A 24,434-nucleotide genomic window follows, 5' to 3' on the forward strand; every position below is an offset into this window, starting at 1 on the left:
GCCATGGTGCATAGTGTTTGGTTGGGGGTGAGGGACATGGGGCATGGTGTTTGGTTGGGGGTGAGGGGGCCATGGGGCATAGTGTTTGGTTGAGGGCGAGGGACATGAGGCATAGTGTTTGGTTGGGGGTGAGGGACATGGGGCATAGTGTTTGGTTGGGGGTGAGGGGGCCATGGGGCATAATAGTTGGTTGGGGGTGAGGGGTCCATGGGGCATAGTGTTTGGTTGGGGGTGAGGGGGCCATGGTGCATAGTGTTTGGTTGGGGGTGAGGGACATGGGGCATGGTGTTTGGTTGGGGGTGAGGGGGCCATGGGGCATAGTGTTTGGTTGGGGGTGAGGGACATGGGGCATAGTGTTTGGTTGGGGGGTGAGGGACATGGGGCATAGTGTTTGGTTGGGGTTGAGGGGGCCATGGGGCATAATGGTTGGTTGGGGGTGAGGGGGCTATGGGGCATAGTGTTTGGTTGGGGGTGAGGGACATGGGGCATAGTGTTTGGTTGGGGGTGAGGGACATGGGGCATAGTGTTTGGTTGGGGGTGAGGGGGCCATGGGGCATAATGGTTGGTTGGGGGTGAGGGACATGGGGCATAGTGTTTGGTTGGGGGTGAGGGACATGGGGCATAGTGTTTGGTTGGGGGTGAGGGACATGGGGAATAGTGTTTGGTTGGGGGTGAGGGGGCCATGGGGCATAATGGTTGGTTGGGGGTGAGGGGGCCATGGGGCATAGTGTTTGGTTGGGGGTGAGGGACATGGGGCATAGTGTTTGGTTGGGGGTGAGGGTCATGGGGCATAATGGTTAGTTGGGGGTGAGGGGGCCATGGGGCATAGTGTTTGGTTGGGGGTGAGGGGGCCATGGGGCGTAGTGTTTGGTTGGGGGTGAGGGGGCCATGGGGCATAGTGTTTGGTTGGGGGTGAGGGATATGGGGCATAGTGTTTGGTTGGGGGTGAGGGACATGGGGCATAGTGTTTGGTTGGGGGTGAGGGACATGGGGCATAGTGTTTGGTTGGGGGTGAGGGACATGGGGCATAGTGTATGGTTGGGGGTGAGGGGGCCATGGGGCATAGTGTTTGGTTGGGGGTGAGGGACATGGGGCATAGTGTTTGGTTGGGGGTGAGGGGGCCATGGGGCATAGTGTTTGGTTGGGGGTGAGGGGGCCATGGGGCATAGTGTTTGGTTGGGGGTGAGGGACATGGGGAATAGTGTTGGGTTGGGGGTGAGGGGGCCATGGGGCATAATGGTTGGTTGGGGGTGAGGGGGCCATGGGGCATAGTGTTTGGTTGGGGGTGAGGGACATGGGGCATAGTGTTTGGTTGGGGGTGAGGGACATGGGGCATAGTGTTTGGTTGGGGGTGAGGGGGCCATGGGGCATAATGGTTGGTTGGGGGTGAGGGACATGGGGCATAGTGTTTGATTGGGGGTGAGGGACATGGGGCATAGTGTTTGGTTGGGGGTGAGGGACATGGGGAATAGTGTTTGGTTGGGGGTGAGGGGGCCATGGGGCATAATAGTTGGTTGGGGGTGAGGGGTCCATGGGGCATAGTGTTTGGTTGGGGGTGAGGGACATGGGGCATAGTGTTTGGTTGGGGTGAGGGACATGGGGCATAGTGTTTGGTTGGGGGTGAGGGGGCCATGGGGCATAATGGTAAATTGGGGGTGAGGGGGCCATGGGGCAGTGTTTGGTTGGGGGTGAGGGGGCCATGGGGCATAGTGTTTGGTTGGGTGTGAGGGGGCCATGGGGCATAGTGTTTGGTTGGGGGTGAGGGACATGGGGCATAGGGTTTGGTTGGGGGTGAGGGGGACATGGGGCATAGTGTTTGGTTGGGGGTGAGGGGGGCATGGTCCATAGTGTGTGGTTGGGGGTGAGGGACATGGGGCATAGTGTTTGGTTGGGGGTGAGGGGGCCATGGGGCATAGTGTTTGGTTGGGGGTGAGGGACATGGGGCATAGTGTTTGGTTGGGGGTGAGGGACATGGGGCATAGTGTTTGGTTGGGGGTGAGGGACATGGGGCATAGTGTTTGGTTGGGGGTGAGGGACATGGGGCATAGTGTTTGGTTGGGGGTGAGGGACATGGGGCATAGTGTTTGGTTGGGGGTGAGGGGGCCATGGGGCATAATGGTTGGTTGGGGGTGAGGGGGCCATGGGGCATAGTGTTTGGTTGGGGGTGAGGGGGCCATGGGGCATAGTGTTTGGTTGGGGGTGAGGAGGCCATGGGGCATAGTGTTTGGTTGGGGGTGAGGGCCATGGGGCATAGTGTTTGGTTTGGGGTGAGGGGGCCATGGGCATAGTGTTTGGTTGGGGGTGAAGGACATGGGGCATAGTGTTTGGTTGGGGGTGAGGGGGACATGGGGCATAGTGTTTGGTTGGGGGTGAGGGGGCATGGTGCATAGTGTTTGGTTGGAGGTGAGGGACATGGGGCATAGTGTTTGGTTGGGGGTGAGGGACATGGGGCATAGTGTTTGGTTGGGGTGAGGGACATGGGGCATAGTGTTTGGTTGGGGGTGAGGGACATGGGGCATAGTGTTTGGTTGGGGGTGAGGGGGCCATGGGGCATAATGGTTGGTTGGGGGTGAGGGGGCCATGGGGCATAGTGTTTGGTTGGGGGTGAGGGGGCCATGGGGCATAGTGTTTGGTTGGGGGTGAGGGGGCCATGGGGCATAGTGTTTGGTTGGGGGTGAGGGACATGGGGCATAGTGTTTGGTTGGGGGTGAGGGGGCCATGGTGCATAGTGTTTGGTTGGGGGTGAGGGACATGGGGCATAGTGTTTGGTTGGGGGTGAGGGACATGGGGCATAGTGTTTGGTTGGGGGTGAGGGACATGGGGCATAGTGTTTGGTTGGTGGTGAGGGACATGGGGCATAGTGTTTGGTTGGGGGTGAGGAGGTCATGGGGCATAATGGTTGGTTGGGGGTGAGGGGGCCATGTGGCATAGTGTTTGGTTGGGGGTGAGGGACATGGGGCATAGTGTTTGGTTGGGGGTGAGGGGGCCATGGGGCATAGTGTTTGGTTGGGGGTGAGGGACATGGGGCATAGTGTTTGGTTGGGGGTGAGGGGGATATGGGGCATAGTGGTTGGTTGGGGGTGAGGGGGCCATGGTGCATAGTGTTTGGTTGGGGGTGAGGGACATGGGGCATAGTGTTTGGTTGGGGTGAGGGGGCCATGGGGCATAGTGTTTGGTTGGGGGTGAGGGACATGGGGCATAGTGTTTGGTTGGGGGGTGAGGGACATGGGGCATAGTGTTTGGTTGGGCGTGAGGGGGCCATGGGGCATAATGGTTGGTTGGGGGTGAGGGGGCCATGGGGCATAGTGTTTGGTTGGGGGTGAGGGACATGGGGCATAGTGTTTGGTTGGGGGTGAGGGACATGGGGCATAGTGTTTGGTTGGCGGTGAGGGGTCCATGGGGCATAGTGTTTGGTTGGGGGTGAGGGACATGGGGCATAGTGTTTTGTTGGGGGTGAGGGACATGGGGCATAGTGTTTGGTTGGGGGTGAGGGACATGGGGCATAGTGTTTGGTTGGGGGTGAGGGGGCCATGGGGCATAATGGTTGGTTGGGGGTGAGGGGGCCATGGGGCATAGTGTTTTGTTGGGGGTGAGGGACATGGGGCATAGTGTTTGGTTGGGGGTGAGGGACATGGGGCATAGTGTTTGGTTGGGGGTGAGGGGGCCATGGGGCATAATGGTTGGTTGGGTGTGAGGGGGCCATGGGGCATAGTGTTTGGTTGGGGTGAGGGGGCCATGGGGCATAGTGTTTGGTTGGGGGTGAGGGGGCCATGGGGCATAGTGTTTGGTTGGGGGTGAGGGACATGGGGCATAGTGTTTGGTTGGGGGTGAGGGGGACATGGGGCATAGTGTTTGGTTGGGGGTGAGGGGGCCATGGTGCATAGTGTTTGGTTGGGGGTGAGGGACATGGGGCATAGTGTTTGGTTGGGGGTGAGGGGCCCATGGGGCATAGTGTTTGGTTGGGGGTGAGGGACATGGGGCATAGTGTTTGGTTGGGGGTGAGGGACATGGGGCATAGTGTTTGGTTGGGGGTGAGGGACATGGGGCATAGTGTTTGGTTGGGGGTGAGGGGGCATTGGGGCATAATGGTTGGTTGGGGGTGAGGGGGCCATGGGGCATAGTGTTTGGTTGGGGGTGAGGGGGCCATGGGGCATAGTGTTTGGTTGGGGGTGAGGGCCATGGGGCATAGTGTTTGGTTGGGGGTGAGGGGGCCATGGGGCATAGTGTTTGGTTGGGGGTGAGGGACATGGGGCATAGTGTTTGGTTGGGGGTGAGGGGGACATGGGGCATAGTGTTTGGTTGGGGGTGAGGGGGCCATGGGGCATAATGGTTGGTTGGGGGGAGGGGGACATGGGGCATAGTGTTTGGTTGGGGGTGAGGGGGCCATGGGGCATAGTGTTTGGTTGGGGGTGAGGGCCATGGGGCATAGTGTTTGGTTGGGGGTGAGGGACATGGGGCATAGTGTTTGGTTGGGGGTGAGGGGGCCATGGGGCATAATGGTTGGTTGGGTGTGAGGGGGCCATGGGGCATAGTGTTTGGTTGGGGTGAGGGGGCCATAGGGCATAGTGTTTGGTTGGGGGTGAGGGGGCCATGGGGCATAGTGTTTGGTTGGGGGTGAGGGACATGGGGCATAGTGTTTGGTTGGGGGTGAGGGGGACATGGGGCATAGTGTTTGGTTGGGGGTAGGGGGCCATGGTGCATAGTGTTTGGTTGGGGGTGAGGGACATGGGGCATAGTGTTTGGTTGGGGGTGAGGGGCCCATGGGGCATAGTGTTTGGTTGGGGGTGAGGGACATGGGGCATAGTGTTTGGTTGGGGGTGAGGGGGCCATGGGGCATAATGGTTGGTTGGGGGTGAGGGGGCCATGGGGCATAGTGTTTGCTTGGGGGTGAGGTGGCCATGGGGCATAGTGTTTGGTTGGGGGTGAGGGCCATGGGGCATAGTGTTTGGTTGGGGGTGAGGGGGCCAGGGGGCATAGTGTTTGGTTGGGGGTGAGGGACATGGGGCATAGTGTTTGGTTGGGGGTGAGGGGGACATGGGGCATAGTGTTTGGTTGGGGGTGAGGGGGCCATGGGGCATAATGGTTGGTTGGGGTGAGGGGGACATGGGGCATAGTGTTTGGTTGGGGGTGAGGGGGCCATGGGGCATAGTGTTTGGTTGGGGGTGAGGGCCATGGGGCATAGTGTTTGGTTGGGGGTGAGGGACATGGGGCATAGTGTTTGGTTGGGGGTGAGGGACATGGGGCATAGTGTTTGGTTGGGGGTGAGGGGGACATGGGGCATCGTGTTTGGTTGGGGGTGAGGGACATGGGGCATAGTGTTTGGTTGGGGGTGAGGGACATGGGGCATAGTGTTTGGTTGGGGGTGAGGGGGCCATGGGGCATAGTGTTTGGTTGGGGGTGAGGGACATGGGGCATAGTGTTTGGTTGGGGGTGAGGGACATGGGGCATAGTGTTTGGTTGGGGGTGAGGGGGCCATGGGGCATAGTGTTTGGTTGGGGGTGAGGGGGCCATGGGGCATAATGGTTGGTTGGGGGTGAGGGGGCCATGGGGCATAATGGTTGGTTGGGGGTGAGGGGGGCATGGGGCATAGTGGTTGGTTGGGGGTGAGGGGGCCATGGGGCATAGTGTTTGGTTGGGGGTGAGGGGGCCATGGGGCATAATGGTTGGTTGGGGGTGAGGGGGCCATGGGGCATAATGGTTGGTTGGGGGTGAGGGGGCCATGGGGCATAGTGTTTGGTTACGGGTGAGGGGGCCATGGGGCATAGTGTTTGGTTGGGGGTGAGGGGGCCATGGGGCATAGTGTTTGGTTGGGGTGAGGGGGCCATGGGGCATAGTGTATCTAGGGTCAATAAAATATATATAAGTTAATTAAACAGGCGAGATACAAAATAGAAATAAATTATAACAATGTAAAATGTGTAGTACAAAATGTAAGTTTGAAATGCAAATAAAAATCGTTACCCCTCAAAAACATTCTTTTTCCATGTGTTTAGTACAAATTGGGGGTTTAAAAAGCCTCCTGCCACGCTTCGCCTACCGCCCCGCCCGCATTTACTTTTCGGCCCACTATAGCCCTCATGTAAGGTACTTTCAGCCCTCTGTCAAAATCAGCTGTGCACCCCTGATCTAGATAAACCAGCATGTACTGTGGTGGTTACATATGCTGAATCGGAATGTATTGTTACCTCACATCCTTAAGCTACATGGAGGATTTCAGTTAGTGCTACCAATTCTGCTGCTTGGGCTGAATAGTGCATGGATAAACGTTTCTGTATCAGAATTTCATATTCTCCTCCCTCCATCCTTACTACTGCAGCACCAAGGTGTTTTTCACCGGTTTCTGGGCAAATAGATGCTGACCCATCTACAAAGTACACTTCTCCCTCGCTCAATGCATTTTCATTTGCGTTGGGAATGTCGTCTCCTTCTACCTCATAAGTGGCACACTCATGGTTCTGCATGTCCTCTACCGTGCATGGCTCTGTGAGGAATGTGGCTGGGTTTACTGTTTTGCAGCGTATCACATGGGTGTTTGGGCTAAAGATGATAATTTCATAGGCTGTGGCCCTTTGTGTTGTGAGTGTTGATTTCGACCGTTCAAGTATGGCAAACAAGGAGTGTTTCACAAACAATGTGACAGAGTATCCCATCACAATTGTGGAGCTTTTTCAATGGAAAAGGCAGCAGTTGCAAGAGCTTGTTCGCAAGCAAAATGGCCCTGCATTACTGAGTCAAGAGCCTTCTGTAGTAGGCTAGTGGCCAAAGGGTGTTTTTGTGTCTGTTCTGTGGTCATTAATGTTCCATTTGAGTGTGAGAACAGGAAACATTCCCATTCATAATCAGGTGTGGCAGGACAGGGGATGTGTATATCAGTTCTTTCTGTGCTTCTTTTAATCCTCGCAATACGGTTGGATGTAGGTGGCATAGTCTAAAATTCATGACCTGCAATAGTTACATATGCAGAGGATCTTTTGCATGTCTTTTACTGTGTGGGGTCTGGCTGTTGCTCGCACCATTGCTGCTCTGTCAGGTATTATTCTCTTACCATCTTTCGAGATCAATTGGCCCAGGTATAACACCTCCACCAGGCAATATTGAAGGTTATGCTTATCTACCAACTACCCCTTATGGGCCAGTAAGGTAAGCAAAGTAACAGAGTCCCTCCTGCATTTTTCTTCCCCCTCACTACATAATAGGAGGCCATCAACGTATTGAATGATGGTGCTTAAAACTTCAATATTGCTGAGGCCTTTGCGCAATATTCTGTTGAAATACCCCTGAGGCAGTCGGCTGTTTTCATACCCTTTTCCCCCTAGAGTGAAAGCTGTTAAGTTTTGGTATGGTGGGTCAAGGGGTACAGAGAAAATGTTGTTTCTCAGGTCTAGCACTGTGAATTGCGTGGCCTGCTTTGGAATACTACACAAAATGGATGCCGGGTTTGGACCAAGAGGTTACTCCTTTTGGACAATGTCGTTAAATGGGAGAAGGAAGAACAAAAAGGGGGGCTCCAACCACATTTACATTCACTGGCATTACATTTCCGTTGGAATGCCTATGGTGTTCTGTTAGTTCTATCACATTTAGATGCTTCAAATAGTAAGCCAAGTTTCCTTATAGAGAAGAGATTTTACGGCGGAGTCAATCCAATGTCTTTAGAATACTGCTTTATTATATTAGCAGTTATTTAAGAATTTTTTGATTTTTCTTCGTGCAAGTCATATTCTACAACAATAATAATACAAAAATAAATACAGACAGTACAGAAAATAGCATCCAATTTCTAAATCATTGGTGAGTTAGTACTGTCCGTGTGCTACAAAAGTCACTACATAACATACAAAAGAAGCTATACACAAAAAGGAACAAATGTTTTTGTGCACAGATGGAATTCAACAACAGAAATCATCAGTTGCCTAACAAGTTAAACATTCAACCCAAGTAATTATTTGTTCAGTATTTGTTTCCTCATGTGTTTCAAAGAAAGGGAAGGCATCTAGAAGTTTCTAAAGGCTGGAATCACAACTGTGTGGTCCAATAGTTTGGAGAACTGGTTTAGATACTTAGATGTACTAAATGGATCGGCTCTAAAAAGAAGGGGTCGGAAGAAATAAATTCAACAGAGGGCCAAAAACCATTGGTCTACGCCAGGGGGAGAAGGCCCCTTAGAAGTTGGTATGGACTGTGGAGCAAACTCAGGGCTCTGTCCAAGGGCATTTTAGCTGCTTGTTGGTGAGCCTTTGTCTGGGCCTCTGGATTTTGTCTCTCTCGAAGGGTCGGGTAGAGAAGGACAACAAAGGAAAGAAAAAAGAGTGGGAAAATAGGTGAAACCAATAATTAGTCTCAAAAGCTTCCGTTAAAAAAAACAAGTGCTATATACAGTAAAAACTCTTGCCTGGCACAAGATCATAGCAGTGGATACTTGCATATTGACAAGATTAGAGTACAAAATCAGCCATGGTCTGATTTGTATGGATGGAACTGGACAGGGGCTGACCTGTGGGTGAGTCCCGGGGGGCACGGCTGGGATTGGTGAAGTATCCTGGAATCACATCTTTCAGGTAACACAAAACAGGAGAAAGCTGCTTCTGTTTGTATGCTGCAAAAGTATTTCTTAGAGTTTGTAAAGTGCTCTGAGCCATTCACTTAGACTGTAAAAACACAGGACAAACAGAAAGTTTTTTTGTGAGTAGTTGTACAAAAGTGAACTGCCATGTGCAAAGTAAAGGGGAATACAGGTCTATACCTGCGCTTTAAGCTGCAGAGTTACAGAATGGCCAGTTGTTTGGATAGCTGGCACAAAAACGCCCCCTGGGGCTTAATCTCAGTGACCTGGAGCCCTGGCAGTCAGACTCATAGCTGTAAGAACAGAGAGAGAGAAAAGGGGGGTGTGGGCACCATGGTACACCTCGGGTGGATGGTCAAATGCGTCCATAACTGAACACATGACTTCCAGGGCAGCTGCGTAAGCGCATGCTGCTTACCTCGGTCTAGTAAGTGCCCTGGTATCATGAGCGTAGCGCTTAGGGCTGGGTAGTGCAAAGTTGGTGTAGGCGTTCCGCACTGTGAATGCCACAAAGGAGCTGTGCCGTAGTCTCTGCTGTGCGCATGCGTTGGGAGGTAGTTCTATCACTTCCACGCATGCGCACCGCAGAGGTGTCATTCAGGTTGCCATGGCAATGCCGGCGGAATTGTTCCTGTTGCTGGAAGTTCGGGCAGAGAAACAATACTGCGCAAAGGGCTGCAATTTCTGGGCTGACACATCTGTAGAGCAGAGCAAGTGCACACAGTCAGGGCGGCTCAGACAGCCTATATAATTACATGCTGACGGAGTCGTCAGGTTTAGAGAGTCTTTGCAGGGTGTACCCGTGGAATGAGGAGCCCTACAGTTGAGGTCTGGTAGGACAGTACAATGTCCTGCTATGGGCCAAGGCGAAGTATGGTAATTTATAAGGGTGGCAAATGTGATGGCACATCTGGAGGACCAGATGAAGCAAGCAATCCATATTTCACGGTAGTGCTTAGGAGTAGGCATTAGTAGCAAGGGAAAAACCTAATACAATATCGTAAGAGGTAGGGCTGCTAGACAGTCCTAATAGATTTATTCTTATGTGCTGTAGGGGACCCAGCATTTGGAATATGTGCATGATGTTGGTATTAGTGCATGGTGTTGGTATTGGTACCGGCGGGACACGGGACCCATCGTGGTGGAATGTATGGTGCGGGGCTGAAGTTCCCTATGTAGAACATGGAGGACAACCAGATGCTAGGAGGGGTCCCCATAAGTGGCCCAGGGTCAATAGCTGGAGCCGCTCATGGTGGGAGGCTGTGGGTGTTGTCAGGGCATAGCAATTGTCGATGTTTCTTAGCAAACAATTACTCCCATGTAACCATGGCCTCATTCAGGCCGTGTGTTATTGCCTGGAGTTTAAAAATCCACCATGCTTCTTTGTGTTTCAATGCATTCCTGATATTGGCATTGCTCTCTACTTTATCAATGACCCACCATGTGAGGTCATCTGGGCCATGTCGAAATTCCAAAAAGTGTGATACCATTGGAGCATTGTGTGTCTCACAGCGGATCCAGGAGCGGTGCTCGCTGATCCTTTTATTGACAGGTCTTTGGGTCTGTCCGATATGTCTAAGACCACAAGGACATTCCACTAAATAAATAGCATTACAAGTCTTGCAATTCGAGAAATGTTTTAGCACCCAGTCTTTGTTGCCGATCTTGAAAGTTTTTATTTTCTTGGTAAGTTTACATGCAATGCATTGACCACATGGGGGATGTCCTGAAAGTTCCCTCAAGTTCCAGAGTGTTGTACAGGATGTTTTCTTTAAGCGTGCATGTGTGAGGTGTTCTTTAAGGTTCCTGGCACACTTTAGTGCCATTCTTGGTGGTAGTTCGTCGGGAAGACTGAGTTGTATTAAAGGCCAGAATTTTTTTATAATTTGTTGTATTCTGGTGGTGTTGGGCCCAAATGTAGTCACACATGTTATTCTGTCATTATCCGTGGTCCTGGTTATTGGAGTAAGTAGTGAGGCCCGTGGGGTACACAATGCTCTTTCGTTGGTATTTCTCACCAGTTTTTGGGGTATCCCCTTGCTTTAAGTCTCTGTTCTAGCTCCACTGCATGTGCTTTGTACTGGCTGGTTGCTGTGCAGTTGCGGCGCAGCCTGAGGAATTGGCCATAGGGTAAGTTATTCCGTAGATTTCTATGGTGGTTACTGTTGTAATGCAGTAGGGTGTTGCAATCTGTCTTTTTTCTGAATAGAGTGCAGGAAAGCTTGTCTTCCCTTGTCTCTATTTGAAGCTCTAGGAAGTTGATGCTGTCCATGCTATAGCTCATGGTAAACTTGATTTCTGTTGTTTGGAGAGTGAGCCATTTGTGGAAGTCATTGAGTATTGCCGAATCACCGTGCCAAATGAAGATGATTTCATCTATATAGCGAAACCAGTTTGTAATATGGCTCAAGAATGGATTATGATGTGATAGTACATATTTTTCTTCAAAGTCTGCCATAAAGATGACTGCAAGGCTCGGGGCAAATGCAGCTCCCATAGCCGTGCCATTTACCTGTATGTTAAGTGGGAGAAGGTCTTGCACCATAGGCCACAACCCCCCTTTCACTTTTTAAAACGGATAAATTGCAGTCTTAATAATTTGGCATTTATATAGCGCTACAAACCCTCGGGTATCTGAGCACTGCTTATTATTACCCACGGTGTGTGGTGCTCATTTACCGACCTTGGAAGGATGAAAGGCTGAGTTTGACCCCACCGGGATTCGAATCTGCGCTAGCAGGCTCTGCATGGATGTCAAAGCGAGTGCTCTACTCGCTGTTTTATCTGACTGGTATTGCATGGGTAGTTGGAGGGGACAATAATGCCCTTTTGTAGTACTGCGTGTATTGTGTCTTTTATTCCCTCCTCTGCTTCTCCTGATAGGGGGTACTGACTGACCCTGGGCAATACTGCCTGTGGTTTAAGTTTTATTTTTATTGGGGTTGCTTCCTTCAATAACCCTACATCATGGGGGTCGTAGTCCATAATCTTGGTGGTACTAGCTGCAAATCCATATCACAAAAAGATGGCGGTGTACTGACAATGGCCATGAGGGGGTTTGTCACTCATCTGTTTTGTATCATTATGTCACAAGGCATGCATATTTCCATTATTATTTCCCCGTCAGTGTCATTGGGCCTCATTATGAGTGTTGCGGTAAGGCAACAACGGCACTTGTCGTGCTACCAGCACTGTTGATACCTCGCCGCAACATTATGAGTTTGCTCGTGGGTGCCACTCTGGACGCCTGGTCAGACCAGACATGCAGAGCGGCACCTGCTAGCAGAACAGGATGGTAGCAACGGTCCCATTATTAACAGGACCGTTGTTACCATCCTCCCTATTCCCATTGAGCCCTGTGGGGGCTCAAATGGGAATGGGGACGTACCGGGTCCGGGTCCCGAAAATGGGAATTACCGAGCCCGCAAAGGTCGGAATGGCCCGGTAATTCCCATTTTTCAGTACCCGGACCTGAGTTTGGGGGTAGCCATGCTGGTAAAAACAGCACGGCTACCTCCAAACTCGTAATGAGGCCCATTGTCAGTGAACAGCTCTTCATCAGTTAATTCGCACAGTGGTATGTTTGGGTCAACACACAGTTCTATCTGTCATTCACAACCATGCGTGTCCAGGCCAATCGTCACAATATGTTTCACTGAAATCTTTATCCCTTGTAGCTCGACAGACACGACTGTGCCAGGCAGTATCTGGGGGGTAGCTACTGGGCGGAAAACAATATCAGAGGGCACGCTCCAATCTTTATGTGTGATCTCTGGCACCACTGTCGCTAGCACCTGTATGTCATAAATGAACATGTCTGCATTGGTTGGTACCCCTCGAATGGCTGTTTCATTTGCTAATGTTTGTATGAGTAGCATCGCCCATATGGAGCACATACCTTGTGTGGAGCACACTATCCCCCTGTCTGTAAATGCGATGGTAATGTTAAGCTTACTGAGTAAATCTCATCCCAGTATATTCACAGGTAAGTACTCATGATAAAGTAGGGGTGCTCGTACTGTTCTTCCTCCAATTTTAACATCTAGATCTTCTATGTAAGGAACTGTGACCAAAACCCCAGAGAATCCATGCATCTCGGGATTTTTGCCAGATAACAGGAAATTACATTTGCATAGACATGATTTCTACGCCCTTGAGTACACCATAAAGATGAACTCTTTGTTTCCTATCACTGCCCCCACCAGTGGTTCCTCGTCTGGGCATAAGGTAGTTGATAGGACTGGACACCCAAGTGCTCTCTGTGACCTGTCCTAATATGGGTGGATGTTTGTCCCAGGGCAAGAAAAAACGTTTTCACTTAATACACATGCTCCCTGGTAAGGTGCTGGTGCACCCTTGGCTGAAGCGACAAATGGGTTTGAATGTGTATGTGCCATTTGGTTCTGACCAATAGGACGGGATTGCAGGCAGTGCGGGGGGTGTCAAAGTGTGTTGTACCCTGGTATAGGTCTACTGTCGGGTTGCCCATCTGGTTCGTAATTTCCTATGAGCAAACCATAAGTGCTATCTGGGTGTGGGTGGTTGTATTGTTGTTTGTTGCTGTACCTCTGGTTATTTTTCTAGTTGGCCACAAGTCGGATACGACATTCCCTTGCAAAATGCTGCCACCTCCCGCATGACCAACATGGTCCTGGTCTGCCCCCCCTTGGTCCTTGTCCTCCATATCCATATCCTCCTCGCTGCTCTTGGTACCCACCTCTGCCTCTTGCAGGTCTTCCTTGCCATTGGGATCCGACATAATGTTCTTCTCCACCCCACTGATCCTGACCATTATCTGCCCATGCTGCATCCATCCTAGCCTGTATAGCCACCGACACCTCGCTTTCCTCCCATTGTTGCTCTGGGGGCAGCACTGCAGTTACTGCTGTGGCCTTCACCAATTTACTCTGCACAAGCTGCGCTTCATCCACTAATCTCCTCTGAGCTATTTCTTTTTCTCTCTCTTTGATCCTCCTGCAATGGTGTACTATGATGCTTTGTATCTCTGGCCACCCATTGGCTTCTATCCCAGCTATTTTTCAAGGGCCTTCTGTACCTCCTTCAGGAGGCCTTTCTTAATGATGAAGTAGAATAGGGAGCTGGATTGGTCCCAGGCCATGCCCGTCTCCGCGTGCCACATCTCCTGCACACGAAGAACAAATTGTGCAGCATCTTCCTTGTCCCCCATGGTGCATTGCATTACAGAGCATAAATCTGAGGTGTCAGGGAAGGTCCTCCACAGTGCATCCCATACGTGTGCCATTACATTGTTGAGGGAGACCCATCATGCATTTTGTTCCCGGTGTTCGCTCCCGCAAACCCTGCCTTCACCCACACTGCGTCTGCTTGATCTCCAACTGCAGATTTGAAAAGGTTTTTAATGTCTCCAATTGCTAATGGGACCCCTGCTGTATTATTTTCAAATGCATATATCCATTTCCCCACAGCCCCTGAAAGCGGTAGACGTGCTTTGAGGAGATTGTTCTTGTCCATCAGTGCCCAAGGCACATAAAGGGGACGTCCCGCTCCTTTGTGGATGAAGGGCATCTGTAGTTTTGATCTTACCTTCCCCTTACTTACCTTTTCTCCTTTCTTCTTTGCCAATGCTATTCTTCCTAACCTGTTTCAAAGCCTTCCCTCCCATCCTTCTTCTACTTCTGTTACTTGTGGAGTTGCCCACTGGATCTGCTGTATCCCTCCTACTGCCCTACGTTGGATTCCTCAAAGTCGCCCCAACATTCCTCCCCCCTCGCTGAAGCTACTACATCGTATCCCACGCTTCTCGTTCTACCCGCACTGTTTTAATTGGGGCACTATCTATTCCAAAAAGGAAATCCCTGGATTTCCATTCATCTTCTGGCAATACGGAGGTACTCTTCACTGGGAGTTGTAACAGTGGTTGGCACCCCCTCCCGGGTAGAGGTAGTGTTGTTTCGCAAAGTGTTCATAATCGGGCCAATTCTGCCTGAGTGGATGTTAATACAATTTCTAGATCTCGGGTGGTGGGTGTAACGCTCACCTGATTCCCGTAGAGGCGCCGGTCTTGACTGGGCATATACCGTATCTTCAAAGGTGATGTGTAACACACGGCTGGCTCTTTGGGCTGGACCTCTGTGCACTGTATGTCTGACTTGAAGGGTAAGATGTCTGCAGATAGAAAATATGGGATTAAGGAACTGGGTTATTGAATGTCTCTCTCTTCTTCCCTTTCTCTTCTCCTGTAGAACCCCAAAGGTTAACGCTCTCACCTTAGGTAAGTGAACGCCGTGCTCTCCATCTGCCTCGGGGCAGGGTGCTGTAACCAGTTTCTTCACTGGATAAGGGGAGCAGGCCTCTTGACTTCAGAGGACTGCTGTCCGTCGTTTACTGCACGAACGGTAAGTTTCGAGTAATTCTAATGTCTTTAAAGTCTTTAGTAATGATGTTTCTTGTTTTGCAGGGTTCCGGCGATGGCGGATGACGGGCTGAAGTGAGTTGAAGATGGAGCCCGTGTGATGAATAGAAGCGCCTGGAAGCACGTAAGTAAGCGCTTGTTGCCTGCTTCACGATGCGCTCTAACTGTCTTTTTATTTTGCAGGTACAAGTTCGGAGCGGCTGCAGGGTGCCGGAATACCCACTGGGTTAGATGTGGAAAGGAGTAATGGCACGTGAGTATTAAAGTTCCCCAATGTCTTTAAACGCACCTTGTTTTGTCTTTCAGATGCGGGATGCAGCGCCGAAGTCCTCCGGAGCGTGCGAAGAGTTGGTAAGCTTTTGTCTTTCAGATGCCGGAATGCAGTGTGAAGACCTCCGGAGCGCACGAAGAGTAGGTAAGCCTTTGTCTTTCAGATGCCGGAATGCAGCGCGCGGCGTTGGTGACAGCCGATGGACCAGGTAAGTGAAGAGCTGTCACTGAAGACCGTAATGCTAACCTGTTCTTTCTTGTCTTTATAGGTGTTGCTGAAGACTGGATTCAGGATGGTAAGCCTTTTTCCTTAGGCCCAGGATCAGATGCAGAAGACACGATGAGCGTTCTGCTGCAGAGGATGCAGAATAACGCAAAGCAAGATTCATCCATCGGGTGTGGTTTAAATAGCCTCCTGTAGTGCTTAGGTGTCTCCTTCCACAGCCACGCCTAGGTAAGAAAAGAGTTCCTGCTTTCCAGAAGAGTTCCAGTGTTCTGAATCTAGGGAGTGGCTCCTGCCCCACCCAACAGGAAAAGTAGTTCCAAACAGAAGAGGATCAGAGGCTCAACTGGCAGGCAAGTAAGCAGCATGGTCTGATGCAGGTAAGTCCACCCAAGCATTATGAGCCCGGCGCTTCCAGCGCTGGGACTGGGCATATTTATGAGCCTGGTGCCACTGGCGCCAGGACTGGGTCCAAAAGGTCCCATTTGGGACTGGTTGGCACTCGGAACCTGGGTTATGGATCTGCTTCCAAGGGAGTTGGGAAAACCCTGACCTTTTGGAAGCAGAGATCATGACAGTACCCCCCCTCAAGGCCCCTCCCAAACCGGGCTCCTCCGGGGGTTTTGGCTTGTCAGGAAATGTTCGGTGAAATCTTTTGATTAGGCGAGGAGCGTGGACATATTCAGCAGGTTCCCAGGATCTCTCTTGGGGGCCGTAGCCTTTCCAGTCAATTAGGTAAAATAGTTTAGATTTGGAGATCTTGGAGTCCAGAATGCTTTTGACTTCAAACTCGAGTTCTCCATCAACTAGGATAGGTTTTGGAGATTTAGTTAATCGGGTTTGAGGTTGCACGGGTTTTAATAGAGAGACGTGGAAGACCGGATGTATCTTCATGTGCGGGGGCAAGTCCAACTTGACCGCTACTGGGTTTACTATGGTAGTGATGGAATAGGGACCAAGGTATCTTGGGTTGAATGTGCGTGGCCCTTTTAGAGGTAGATATTTGGTGGATAACCAGACTTGATCCCCTACTTGATATTGAGGGGCTTCCTTCCGATGTTGATCTGCTCCTTTCTTGTATAGTTCTTTAGCCCTTTGAAGGTGAGAAACAGCTTCCTTAAAGGCTTGGGTGATTGTAGAATGCAGGTAGTCTACTGCTGGTGTTCCAAGATCTTGGAGGGGATCCAACTCCGAGGTTCGAGGGTGACTGCCGTACAAAAGAAAAAACGGGGTTTTCCCAGTTCCCGAATGGACAGAGTTATTGTAGGCATATTCGGCTATCCAAAGGATGTCTTTCCAAGTTTTTTCAGTTTGTTGCAGCATGCAGCGTAAATACTGTTCCAGAGTTTGATTGGTCCTCTCGGTTTGTCCGTCGGTCTGAGGGTGGTGACTGGTCGATAGTCTCACATCAATTTGATCCGACCGACAGCAACTTCGCCAAAAATGAGAAATAAATTGACTACCTCGATCCGAAATTAGAACCGAAGGAAAACCGTGCAGTCGGACGATGTTTTCGAGAAATTCTCGGGCCAGAGTTGCTGCTGTTGGCAAGCCTTTGAGCGGAATGAAATGCGCCATCTTGGAGAATAAGTCCACGATTACTAGAATCGTATTGTATCCGGAGCATGGAGGTAGATCGGTGATGAAGTCCATAGAAAGCGTATGCCAAGGGCGAGGTGGGAAGTCAATAGGGCGTAAGAGGCCTGCTGGTCTTTCCTTTTGACTCTTGTTTTGGGCGCATACTCCACAGGACATTATAAAGTCTCTGATATCTTTTTTCCAAGACGGCCACCAGAAGTAGCGCTTGATCTTTTCTGAGGTCTTGGCCATACCGGGATGTCCTTCCATTAAAGAATCGTGATAACAAGAGATTACTTTTTTCTGTAAATCTGTGCTGGGTAGGTATAATCGTTCTTGGAAATACAATAAGTTGTCCTTTACTGCAAAGTCCTTTCCCTGCAGATGCCAATTCTGTATGTCTGCTGGAGTTACAAGTTGCCTGGCTTTATCCTTAACTTCCTCTATGGATTCTGTGGCGATTACACCCAGAATTCTTTGTTCGGGAATGATTGGTACAGGTTTAGGGTTGATCAAGTGTTCTTCCACTCCCATCTGAGAAAGGGCATCAGCTTTACCGTTCTTTGTACCAGGTCGATAGGTAATTATGAAGTCAAACTCGGCAAAGAATAATGCCCAACGGAGTTGTCTAGAGGATTGGGCTTTTGCGGTTTTCAAATATTGCAGGTTTCGGTGATCCGTAATCACAGTAACGGTGTGTCGGGCCCCCAGCAGATAATGCCGCCAAGCCTTAAAGGCAGACTTGATAGCCAGAAGTTCCTTGTCAGTAATCGTGTAATTGATTTCAGGAGGCGAGAATTTGCGGGACCAAAATGCCACGGGATGCAACTGATTGGTTACCGGGTCCTTTTGTGATAGAACTGCCCCCATGGCAAGGCTTGAAGCATCAGTTTCCACGATGTAGGGGAGTTCGGGGCGAGGGTGTTTTAAGATTGGTGCAGAGATAAATTTAGTCTTCAAATCCTGGAAAGCTTGTTCCGCCTCGGTAGACCATTCAAAACGTCTGTTTTTCTTTAACAAGGCAGTGATGGGCTGGACTATTCGAGAGAATTCAGGGATAAACCTGCGGTAAAAGTTAGCGAAGCCTAACATGCTTTGCACACCTTTTACGGAGGATGGTGATGGCCATTTGAGAACTGCATCGACCTTCTTTGAATCCATACGCACTCCGCCAGGTGATAATATGAATCCCAAGAATTCAACTTCAGTCACGTTGAAAACACATTTTTCCAACTTAGCGAAAAGTTTGTGTTGACGCAATCTTTCGAGGACCATTTTCACGTGTTTCCGATGTTCAGATTCCGATGAAGAATAAACGAGGATGTCGTCAATGTAAACAACAACACACACATCTATGAGCTCTCTGAGGACATCGTTCATAAAATATTGAAAGGCGGCCGGGGCATTGCAAAGTCCGAAGGGCATGACCTGATATTCAAATAGCCCATACTTGGTGCGGAAGGCCGTCTTCCATTCATCGCCCTCTTTTACTCGTACCAAGTGGTAAACTCCTCTAAGATCCAGCTTTGTATATATGCATGCTTTTCTGACTTGGTCCAGGAGTTCAGGGATCAAAGGTAACGGATATCTATTCTTAACGGTGATCTGGTTCAGGGAGCGATAATCTATACAAGTTCTAAGGTCTCCTTCCTTTTTTGGAACGAAGAACAAAGCTGAAGAAGCAGGGGACTTGGAAGGACGAATAAACCCATTTGCCAGGTATTGATCCAGGTATTGTCGAAGGTGAAGGTTCTCAGGCTCGGTGAGGGCATAAATTCTACTACAAGGAGGAGTAGATCCAGGTATCAGGTCTATCTGGCAGTCATAAGACCTCTGAGGAGGTAGAGAGTTAGCCTGATCCTTCCGGAAAACATCTTGGTATTCTAGGTATTCGGGAGGTAACTGGGGAGTCTCTGAAGAAATTGCTGCCAGTGCAACACCAGGTGGAGGGTGACAAGTAGAGACACATTCTGGAAACTGGACCGTTCTTGCTCGCCAATCGATCAGAGGATTGTGTTTCTCTAACCAAGGTATTCCTAGAATAATCTGAAACTGAGGGGCCTTGATCACATCGAACACGATCTTCTCATGGTGTCCATCTTGACTTACTAGCGTCACCTCTTGAGTGGTATGCGTTACTGGCCCGGAGGCTATCTCCGTACCATCCACCGTAGTAATGACGTCCTTTACAGCCTTGAGACAAAGAGTTAGATTCATCCTCAAAACCATTTCATGATCCACATAATTGCCGATGGCACCGCTGTCGACGTAAGCTTCAATTGCATGTAATCGATCCGGATTATCAGGGCTAATGAGGACCTTTCAGACCCCCTATTTGCATGGGTTCCCCGGAGTCTACTCCTTTGGAAGGAGTTGGCGGTTTGGAAAATACTCGAGCATCAAACTTGGAACGATCGGCCTTCCTTTTCTGCAGTCTGTGATCTATTTGAACGACTAAGTCTATATAGTCCGAACAATCTTGTGGGGGATTCACTACTTGGGCTAACACATCTTTGAGCTCTCCACGTAGACCTCTATAAAACAGCGTAATCCTTTTGTCCTCAGGCCATTGAGTTTCCACTATCAGTCTGTTGAAAGACGCAATATAAGCCAAAAGGTCTTGATTACCTTGTCGCAACGAAAGAATCTCATTGTCCAAGGCCTGCCCCTGTGAATATCTTGCGAACAGTTTTTCCATACTGAGCTGAAAAGCTTGAAAATCATGGAGGACCGGATCATCTTGATTTACTAGAGGGATCGACCAGTCTGCCGCATTGCCACTAAGGTACGAAAGAACAAAAGCTACTTTAGCTTGATCAGTTGGAAAGGCTGCTGGCCGGCATACGAAATGCAACCGGCACTGATTGATAAATACTGCAAACCTCTTTGGGTCACCAGAAAATCGTTCGGGCGGAGCCAGAGGTACATTCCCAGGTAGGTTGATCTGCACTGGATTCATAGAGGATGTAGAAGGAAGATTTCCCCCAGATGCGGGTAACGGGGTCTGTCCGGCTTGTGACTGTAGCAATTGTCTAGCGAGATCATCTGTTCGCTCCTTGGAAATAATCAGTTCCCTTCTTAGAGCGTTCGTTTCCTGACGGGCTGCATGCACTTCTGCCCTTAGTTCCCCAAGTAACTGGGCTAGCTGGTCGGTATCCGAGGTTTCCATAGCGCCTGGACGGGAGTTTTGTGGTAGGCTTTGCGTTCTGTAACGCTCACCTGATTCCCGTAGAGGCGCCGGTCTTGACTGGGCGTATACCGTATCTTCAAAGGTGATGTGTAACAGACGGCTGGCTCTTTGGGCTGGACCTCTGTGCACTGTATGTCTGACTTGAAGGGTAAGATGTCTGCAGATAGAAAATATGGGATTAAGGAACTGGGTTATTGAATGTCTCTCTCTTCTTCCCTTTCTCTTCTCCTGTAGAACCCCAAAGGTTAACGCTCTCCCCTTAGGTAAGTGAACGCCGTGCTCTCCATCTGCCTCGGGGCAGGGTGCTGTAACCAGTTTCTTCACTGGATAAGGGGAGCAGGCCTCTTGACTTCAGAGGACTGCTGTCCGTCGTTTACTGCACGAACGGTAAGTTTCGAGTAATTCTAATGTCTTTAAAGTCTTAAGTAATGATGTTTCTTGTTTTGCAGGGTTCCGGCGATGGCGGATGACGGGCTGAAGTGAGTTGAAGATGGAGCCCGTGTGATGAATAGAAGCGCCTGGAAGCACGTAAGTAAGCGCTTGTTGCCTGCTTCACGATGCGCTCTAACTGTCTTTTTATTTTGCAGGTACAAGTTCGGAGCGGCTGCAGGGTGCCGGAATACCCACTGGGTTAGATGTGGAAAGGAGTAATGGCACGTGAGTATTAAAGTTCCCCAATGTCTTTAAACGCACCTTGTTTTGTCTTTCAGATGCGGGATGCAGCGCCGAAGGCCTCCGGAGCATGCGAAGAGTTGGTAAGCTTTTGTCTTTCAGATGCCGGAATGCAGTGTGAAGACCTCCGGAGCGCACGAAGAGTAGGTAAGCCTTTGTCTTTCAGATGCCGGAATGCAGCGCGAGGCGTTGGTGACAGCCGATGGACCAGGTAAGTGAAGAGCTGTCACTGAAGACCGTAATGCTAACCTGTTCTTTCTTGTCTTTATAGGTGTTGCTGAAGACTGGATTCAGGATGGTAAGCCTTTTTCCTTAGGCCCAGGATCAGATGCAGAAGACACGATGAGCGTTCTGCTGCAGAGGATGCAGAATAACGCAAAGCAAGATTCATCCATCGGGTGTGGTTTAAATAGCCTCCTGTAGTGCTTAGGTGTCTCCTTCCACAGCCACGCCTAGGTAAGAAAAGAGTTCCTGCTTTCCAGAAGAGTTCCAGTGTTCTGAATCTAGGGAGTGGCTCCTGCCCCACCCAACAGGAAAAGTAGTTCCAAACAGAAGAGGATCAGAGGCTCAACTGGCAGGCAAGTAAGCAGCATGGTCTGCTGCAGGTAAGTCCACCCAAGCATTATGAGCCCGGCGCTTCCAGCGCTGGGACTGGGCATATTTATGAGCCTGGTGCCACTGGCGCCAGGACTGGGTCCAAAAGGTCCCAATTGGGACTGGTTGGCACTCGGAACCTGGGTTATGGATCTGCTTCCAAGGGAGTTGGGAAAACCCTGACCTTTTGGAAGCAGAGATCATGACAGTGGGCCCTGGGGTGACAGGGGTTATGTTTGTTGGAAAGTATGGAGAGGGTGGTGCAGTGACTGGCATGGCTGGTGCAGTACCCCCTGACACGTACACTGGGTCATCATACCCCTCTGCGGGTCTTGTGAGCAACAGATATATTTTCTTTGGTTCTTCACTCACCTTCTCCTTACCTCCCACTTTCTCATTTGGCACTACCTCCTTTTCCTTGTTATTTGTAGGGGGTGTTCCCTCGAACATCCTCCACAAATAAAACACTTGTATGATTTGGAGCTGTTTCCCCTTGTATTTTGCCATTAAGTAAGTGGCTACATGCCCAATATCCCTTTGTCAAAAGACCCCTCTTCTGCCCAAGTATGAGGTGACCCCTCCCCTTTTATTTCTGTTACGCATTGCCCATGGTACTTCTTTATTGGGTCACTGTACAAGAGGAAGTGCTTACAAATATGTGAGAGTGGTGTTTCTAACCCCATTTTTGTCAAAGGACCTTTTCTCCCTGCCCTATCTCCTCTTTACCGTCAAACTTCCATCTTTGGTGAATCAATCAGTTTTCAATGATTTACTTTAAAACATGACTTATGCGTTGTAATGACAGACACATGAAACATAAATAATTGAACATTTCAACAGAAGAAACCAACGAATATACTAACAACACCAAACATGAAATATAAAACTTTAAAATATTCCCATATGCCCTTAACCCCCTTTTCATTTAACCCTAGTTTCCTTTCTTCCACACTCAGCACTCACATCACCTCTGCCCCTCCTGTGCCTCTCCTCACAAAGTTATAGAACACTAAAGATAATAAATACTACTATACTATTTCCCGAGCTTGCTAAATATACGAGGCTCCTACTTTGTTCCTTTTCCTCACTTATTTCCAGCACAGGCCGAGACAGTGCTCTGAGGTGCCGCCTTCCACCCCCTTTCGGAGCTAGGTTCCTGTATCTCTTCTTATTTTCTCACCTTACTCTTTCAAAAAACCTAATGGCCATGGAAAAGAAAAGAAAAGCCCTTTGTTTTCAACAATCACTCTATTCAGTCACGTTCAACCCAACCATTGCGTGCACCCTTTAATTAATCTGCTCCATACCTTCCCCCTTTTTTCCCCCTTGCATTCAATACTCATATGCCTGTGGTCTTCCAAGAGCCTCTGTTCGTGGTCTATCCACAAGTGGGGGACTCCGCGTCGTGCCTCGCCCGGCTCCGGTGAGCAGTTGGGTATTCATAAAGCTGGGACCCACAAAACCTTCTTCAATGAGTACGTGTTTTTGTTTAGTCACTGGTCAGCCGTAGGTGGGGGTCGACCCTTCCGGGGAAGCCCTGGATCTCGCCGCAGTACAGGGACTTCGAGGAATATCACGTCAGACGGGTCACCAATTGAAGGTGCCCATCCCCCAACACAATATCCAAAAACCCAAATAATGGACACACCCTGCTAGGTAATAAGACCAGGAGATGCATTGCAAGTGGAACAAAGTTTATATAAGATAAGTTGTGCATACAGAGAACTCTGCTGCCCACAGAGCGCTCTGCCAAACATTACATGGGCAGCACATTATAAGAGAAAACTGCGTCGCCATACTATAGGTACACAGTTCTGCAATACAAATGGTAAGGCATTATGATACATTATACATCCATAGGAGGCGACCACGCTGGATTGGCTGTTGCTTGGGTTTTGATCCCACAGCATGTGGGTCAGCTGGGCTCATCTCCGTGGGTGAAGGTCATGTTGGTAAAGCACTACATTTCTAGCTGCCTAATCTACAATAACAGGATATGAGGGCCTGAGACAAATGGCAAGCTTAAAACTTTGACATGAATGGGGGTGCTTCTCAGAATTCACTGACAAATTATACATGCATTCTACCTGCTGCACCCAGATACCCATAAACCCAGTGCCCAGACCCAGGTGCTCGCCTTGGGGATTTTTGATCTGTCCTAATGCCTCATGATACGAGTAGACATGTGTTATGTTTAGGGAGAATATATTGGTGTCTGGGATTAGGGCTATGGTGAGTGTCCTCATTTGGTCACTGTGAGGGATAAGATGTGTATCTGGATCAAACAGCAGAGGGGTATGGGCCTGGTGAAAGGTGGCTTGTTGGTTGGGGTGGTGGTTGAGGGGGCACAGGCAGGTTAGTGGAGATGGATGGGTTCTTAGGCTGGGGCCTGCTCCGGTCTCACACAGTGAAGTGAGCTCATCTTCTCCTTGGTGATATTAACTGTTGCAACAATTAATGGCTGTACTTCCTTAAGAACAGGACTTGTGCAGAGCTGCCAGAAGGCGGGGGTGGCCTGAGCTGTTCATACGAGGAGCTGGGCAGGGGTGAGGCAGGCTTCTAGAGATAATTTTCAGGCATAGTGAAAGATGGCACCTGTCACAAGATGGAGTCTCTGAGCTTCAATAAGGCTTGGTTACTTGTTTTCCTTTTGTTAGTAATTAGAGGGTGATTAATACAGACTATGAGTAGGAGGGGGGGGCACCTTCCCCCCCTCTGGCATAAACGAGATCCTGGTAAGAGGGGACGGAAAAGACAACCTCTCTCTCCCAACAGAAGCTTGCTGTCAGAACTTAGCAGGGCACGCTGTGTGCTGGCTGGGTACTAGTTCTGGAGCTGCTGGATGGGTCATCTGAGTCTGTTAGCTCCCTCTGTTCCCTGGGAGATGTGTAGGGCGGGATATTGCTTCCCTCTTGGATCTCCTGGCCTTCCTTCACTGGCAGAAGATGTA

This window comes from Ambystoma mexicanum, chromosome 2p (assembly GCF_040938575.1).
Source record: "Ambystoma mexicanum isolate Mex_15411 chromosome 2p, UKY_AmexF1_1, whole genome shotgun sequence".
Lineage (NCBI taxonomy): Eukaryota > Metazoa > Chordata > Amphibia > Caudata > Ambystomatidae > Ambystoma > Ambystoma mexicanum.